This window comes from Perna viridis, chromosome 6 (assembly GCF_037379345.1).
Source record: "Perna viridis isolate PV_CMFRI_1.1 ecotype Kerala chromosome 6, ASM3737934v1, whole genome shotgun sequence".
NCBI lineage: Eukaryota > Metazoa > Mollusca > Bivalvia > Mytilida > Mytilidae > Perna > Perna viridis.
This window is the reverse complement of record NC_142450.1, coordinates 4,175,546-4,181,545: the sequence shown is the minus strand read 5'-3', so window position 1 is coordinate 4,181,545 and position 6,000 is coordinate 4,175,546. Positions and strand designations below refer to the sequence as shown.

Below are 6,000 nucleotides of genomic sequence, written 5' to 3'. Positions count from 1 at the left end.
GGTTCTACTGTACAAATGTTGATATATCGCTTGACGTAGCTGAACATTATTTTCATGCAGTTCCTTTAGCAGATTATGCAGTTGGTTTTATATAGGTTTCACGGTACGCAAAATAAACCTGTTTTATCCGAACATAACTATGTTATACTGTATGATGACTTGGATGCACCTTTAATATTTACTGTATAAATATTAGTAGCTCAAATCTACAGTACAATGCAGCATGAAGTAGGGAATATTTTCAGTTGAGTGATCGAGCTGTACATGAGAAGTAGGCGTGAATAGATGGATGAAGTCATCCGTTCTACATTATTTACTTTCCATCATTGTAGTGAGAGGATTTGTGGTTGTTCACGAGTTTATGTTCGTATTAATAATTTGGTCAACGCGCGCACTGTCTGTTATTATTGTGTATTGGATGTAGATTTTACAAGGTAAGATTAATTGTTCGTTCCGCCATTTATATAATTCGTCGTATTGCTAATTACTGTTGTTGATGCTAGGTAAAAGTGACAAGCTTATATCAATACTTTGTCTGGCTTTCTTTTGTAGAGAAAGGTATTAAGTGGCACCTGAACTCTTTGTGAATTTCAACAGATTTGCAATTTTGGTTATGCATGTTTGCAGCAGCGGCTGGCAGTTCTTTTTTATGTACATGTATATGGTATTTTCCCGCGAGTTTTGAATAGTTTTTTTATATCCTGAGCGACAATGTTACGGTGTGCTTCGGTGTCAAGCTGAAGTATTGGTTCCTTTGTATAAGAGGCGTTTATTTTTATTTTTCGTTTTTAGTTGAAAATCCCCGAACAAGCGCGTGTATGCGGTATTTTAATAGCTTTTCTACACCACTACGTGTCAATATAAGCGAAAATCTTAACCACATTCTAATCAGGCCCTTATCCAAGGATCAAGCGTGCCGGGCTTTCGCTTCATATTATTGTGAGAAAAAAATGCATGAAATCCTGATTTTCTACAAATTGCAACCCCCCTCCAATTTCTTTATTGGCTTGCTCGACATTTTGTTTTGTTTACCTTTAAATAATCTGAAATCCCAGATTCTCTGTTCATCATAATTACCCCCCCCCCAAAAAAAAAAAAACAAAACAAAACAAAACGAGACACATCAACCTGGCTACTCTTTTTATTATTTTTTTTCAGTTAGGTGTTGCATGCATACATTTTGATACTGTAAATGTACTAACTGTGTTTCTTTTCTACCTATTTACAATATGTATGTTTGTTCATTAACTTAATTGAGCATGGTGTATAACTGTGCAAAATAAAGTCGACTGACATACTTTATTAAAAGTACGATGTATTTGAAATAAGAAACTAGATATTTCATTACGCTCGATAAGCAATTAAAAGTATTAGACTAAGGCTGTAGTCGGAGACATTTATTATTATGGTGAATTATTTAATGGCAATCTCTTTTCCAAACATCAACAGACCACATCTATACCTTGTGTCCCATGGTGCATGGTATTTATTATATATTACATAATTTCAATAACACTTCATTTATACTAAGGCTTTTATAATTATCACATACTATGTGTATATGATCGGCCAGGTGTGAACGCACAAGTTTCTAAAATCCGGTTCACTTGATTCTTCTCTTTTCCGGAACCTTTGATCTGTAGCCCGGAATTGGTCCATGCTATAGGAAGTAAAGAAGCATTAGACAGATAGTTTATTGCTTGCTAGATTGTTTACTAAACATAACTGTCTTTGTGCTTGTGGTTAGACATTATATTTGGTTCAAAAAAGGATTTTTTTACATTAATTCATCTGTGACCGGTGGGCGCCTTCGAGGTAAATTGTTGCGTTTCTTAAATATTTTTGTTTTGTTTTGTAACTGTCGATTTTTTGCACTTTTAATATCTACAAATTACGGAGACATGCATGCAAATATTACCAAGGGCTTTAGATCAATGTCATAGTGTTCGGTGACAAGTTTGAACAAAAAAAGATAAAGTGGAAAAAGAAAAATTTGAAAAATTATTTTCACTTGTAACACGGGTGAAACACATACTATTTTTAAAAAGTCTACAACAAGTATTTTGTGCAAATTCTCCCATCTTTAAAGAACCTAAGCAGTACAAATCCTTTGGAAACATCTTGAACATCAAGATCGAACTTCAACTTTCTTTGCAAAATTTCTAGATTTAGAAGATATGAAGCTAAAACAGTTACTCACCCAAAGTCATACACTCTTTAAAGGTAAAGATGTATTGTCTTTATCGCTCTTAAGTTTCCATTGTACCTTTGAAAACAAAACGAAAGCAACCGCTTACATACATGTTGGCCATATCATCTAAAGTCTCCCCCTAAGTCGTTCAACCTCTATTGGCTGAAGCACCGTACCTTTGAAAACATGTCCTCACTCGTCCCTCTAGCTGATGAACTCCCCCCATAGTCACACACCCTTCACGGTCATTAACATTTTATAGTTTTCATCGTTCATTTGAAAAAAATAACAAAACGACCGCATGCGTACACCTTGCAGCTTTTTCACCACCTTACCAAGATCATTATTTTTATCAATGTATTGACATGCTAGTTGTTTTCTCAAAACCCAGTCCCTTACGCCATCAAACAAAATACATTTTTTTCATCAATTGACATGTAACATGTTTTATGCAACTTCGTTCATTGGCAGTCACTTGTAAGGTACAAACCCATTTACATTCACAGCTGACTTGGTTTATTGATAATTTTTAAATTATAATTTGAAAATTTACATGCAAAGATTGATGTGATTTTAAATAATATTTATCATAATCAAATTTGCAATAAAGTTGTTTTTGACACTTTTGTGTTTTGATATGCAAACTTGTATACGTACTAGCACGACCTGCGTATGTTTTTAACTTCATTTTAATATAGTTAATTCTGCTGAATTAACTAAACCCGTAAGGGATGATAATTTGTCGCTTGTTTGCATCCGTTTTGCTTTACTTTGTATCCGCTTTTTTCCCTGTTTTTGCTTTTGTTTCTGTCTTTTTTATGTTTGTGTCGTGTTTGTTGTTTTTTTTTCGAAAAAAAATTCTTAAAACATGAATTTATCATAAATGAAGCAAATCCTTTTTAATTTTAAACATGCTAAGATTTTTAAATCATTGTTAATTTTGGAAATGGTTGGGCACAATGATGAGTTAAACATCGATAAATTTGGTACCTTCACTGAGATAATGAATCACTGTTAAGAAAGAAAAACCACAATTAGCATGGCGATTCATCATTGAATTATCATGTATCTCGATCGTAAAATATGTGACTCAAGCAAAATGTAAACGGTAACTCTAGACCGCAGATGATTTGCCTCCAAAAATTCAAAATCTAATTGGTATAATACATTGAGAATGGGAATATTGTAAAATATAGTGGAATTGGACTGCTTCTGTGATGTGTTTCTGTTGTTTGTTTTGTTGTTGTTGCTGTTGATGTTTTTCTCTTTCCGTTTGTTTATTTATTTTTTTTTCATTTATCATCATTCAAGATTATTGTTAAACAGATATAGTACGCATTCACATACAACCCTTCCCGTACCGCGTTTTATGATATACCCAACAAACTTGCATACATTTTACGAAACTGTCTTTGTAAGAATCATGCAAAATCTGAAAAATGTGATACACCCCAAAAAAGGCTATATATTTTTATTTTTGTAAATAAATTGTTTTATGGGTCTATACTATGAAATGTGTAATTATTCATTCAAATCTGCCTGCTCTTAGGAGATAATCAACATTGAAAATCCAATAGATTCTTTTGTATTTGAGTGTCATTTATCTCCCTTAATTTTGAAATCTTAAGTGCATTCTATGTAATTTTTTATCTCCTATGAACATGAGTTATATGAAAAATCACATGTAACTTTAAGTTTATTATGACATTTCAAACAAAATATCAAAAATAAAAATATGTAGGCTTTTTACCCATGAATCACATTTTGCATGATTCTTAGTCGGAGTGCTACTTACAATCTTTGCCGCCATCGATTGTGCGCTGGTACGAATACATGTTCTCGTGACTCATTTGTTTGGACAAAAAGCAAAATGTAATGTATGTGATTTGAAAGATATCATCTTTTTGTAAGAAGATAAACAACTTAGTCGAAAAATTTACAGGCATATGTTGGGTACTTCATTGCACCCAGCGGGTATCATAAATTTTGTCGCAGTGGTGTAAAGTTAGATGTAATTTTAATACTGCTGGTACATAAATCATTGAAAATGTGGTGACCGAACGCCTACTAATCCACCCCGTCTTCGGTTAAAGAGTTGAATTAAATGTTCGGGTATGTTAAAACCAAATTTAATTCTATCACCCTGAAATGTGTATATCGATTGTCAGGGAAACAAACTTTGGAAATCGAGACAGAACTATAAAGGGAAAGATATATCAATAGTTTTTTTTTTACTGACGCCCCCTCCGAATCATTGTTTTATATTTCAATAAGGTGGTTTTTTAATCACTTCTTCATAGACACCAACTTCTTTACTATTTTTGTGGTAACAACAATGAAATGTAGACACCGTATTTGGTATCAGTCCATATAAAATGCAGACTCTGCCGATGTTAAATAGTATGATAATTAATTGGAAAGAGTGAATCACGAGTGCCGAAGAACGGCTAGATTTAACGAATATGCGGAACTTGTTCTTATTGCAGTCTTGGCATGAGTGATAATGTTTTGGTTATTCGCAATAACCAATTAATTATCCTATTTATATATATATTTCATCCATTATTCGTTGCTATTTTCAGCATTAATTTAAAATTTTGTGAACAGCGGATTGATATTTTGACGGAAGAAAGCCTGAGAGTGAAAATGCATTTCATATAACAGTGTGAAATATGAAAAAAAATACGCTGTGAACATTCGGTAAATCACTGCTATCATTTATTAAACCCACCGAACAAAAGATGCTTTTCGGAAGATACATAATTTACGATATTTTTTTACATGGAACGATGGTCCTTCCTGTAATTAGATCTCTTTGTGTGTGTGTGTGTGTGTGTGTGTGTGTGTGTGTGTGTGTGTGTTTTGTTATTTTTGTTTTTGAAAACCATACATTTTAAATTAAATCAACCAAATCATAGTAAATCAAGAACGATAACTCTTGCAATTTGCCAGTTTCAAACACAATCTATCTTATTTTTATCTCAAGTGCAACTAAGAATGGTCTTGAACTGTTCCTGGATTAGAAATAAAAGTTACACTGCCTGGTTTTTGACATGCACGTGAATCATTCTTAATATAACTGCTGCTTAAATCTTGTTGCCGTTTAAATAACAGACTATGAAGGCATAAGTGTTTACCCTCTTTACTTCATCGGATTGGTACACTTGTACAAATCAGCAAACTAATTTTGACTGCGGAAACCAATTTACGCCTCGTAATAAAACATAAATTGATAAACAGATTGTATAGCGCGTTAGAACGGGTGTGCCTGGCAATCTATAATAATTTTCTAATGATATGGGATAGTTATTATATTACATTGCATAATCCATCATCTCTCTTCCGTCAATACCATTCAAAATGTCTTTGAACCGCAGAGTCTAAGGCTATCTTGGCGCATTACTCCAGGAAAGAGAACTGATTAAATGACATACTTTAAAACACGATTTGACGCTGAGGACACTAAATGTGGATTGTTGGTTTATTATACGATGGTTCTTACTATTTTGACGGTTTATATACAAATACAAACTAGGTTGAAAACTTTTTATACTAGTTATAATGTCTTGGTATACATTCATTTTTTAAATGCTATCGAATTGCAACCAGTTTCATCTATTAGTACCATCGAGTTTTAAAGTATGCCTGATATAACTAACCAAACAAAAAGAGATGCGATGAAAATTCAATTAAGATCATATCGGTCTGAAGTGCACCTAGCTGCATGGGACTTTCAACACCTTGTCAACGCCACCTGCATATAGTGTTAATTATCTCCCCTACAAGGATGATAGTTTATCGCATACAAA

General features: G+C 33.2%; 1 protein-coding gene and 1 long non-coding RNA gene across 9 annotated transcripts in view; one reads left to right on the top strand and one right to left on the bottom strand.

The window, feature by feature from the left end:
* LOC148613269 (uncharacterized) overlaps positions 1-6,000 on the top strand; it is a 34,411-nt gene continuing 28,411 nt past the window's right edge. For 4 of the 8 annotated variants that reach the window (XM_088586576.1, XM_088586571.1, XM_088586580.1 and 1 more), the window contains exon 1: positions 223-434. The gene's annotated coding sequence lies outside the window, so the exon portion shown is untranslated. Of the gene's footprint in view, positions 435-1,704; positions 1,816-6,000 lie in introns of those variants that run through there. The other 4 variants (XM_088586568.1, XM_088586577.1, XM_088586570.1 and 1 more) reach the window with 4 other exon arrangements.
* On the bottom strand, positions 1,385-2,582 carry LOC148613271 (uncharacterized). Its single transcript, XR_015923315.1, has 2 exons — positions 2,201-2,582; positions 1,385-1,660 (listed from the first exon to the last, which is right to left on the bottom strand). It is a non-coding gene; the product is annotated as an uncharacterized LOC148613271 (long non-coding RNA).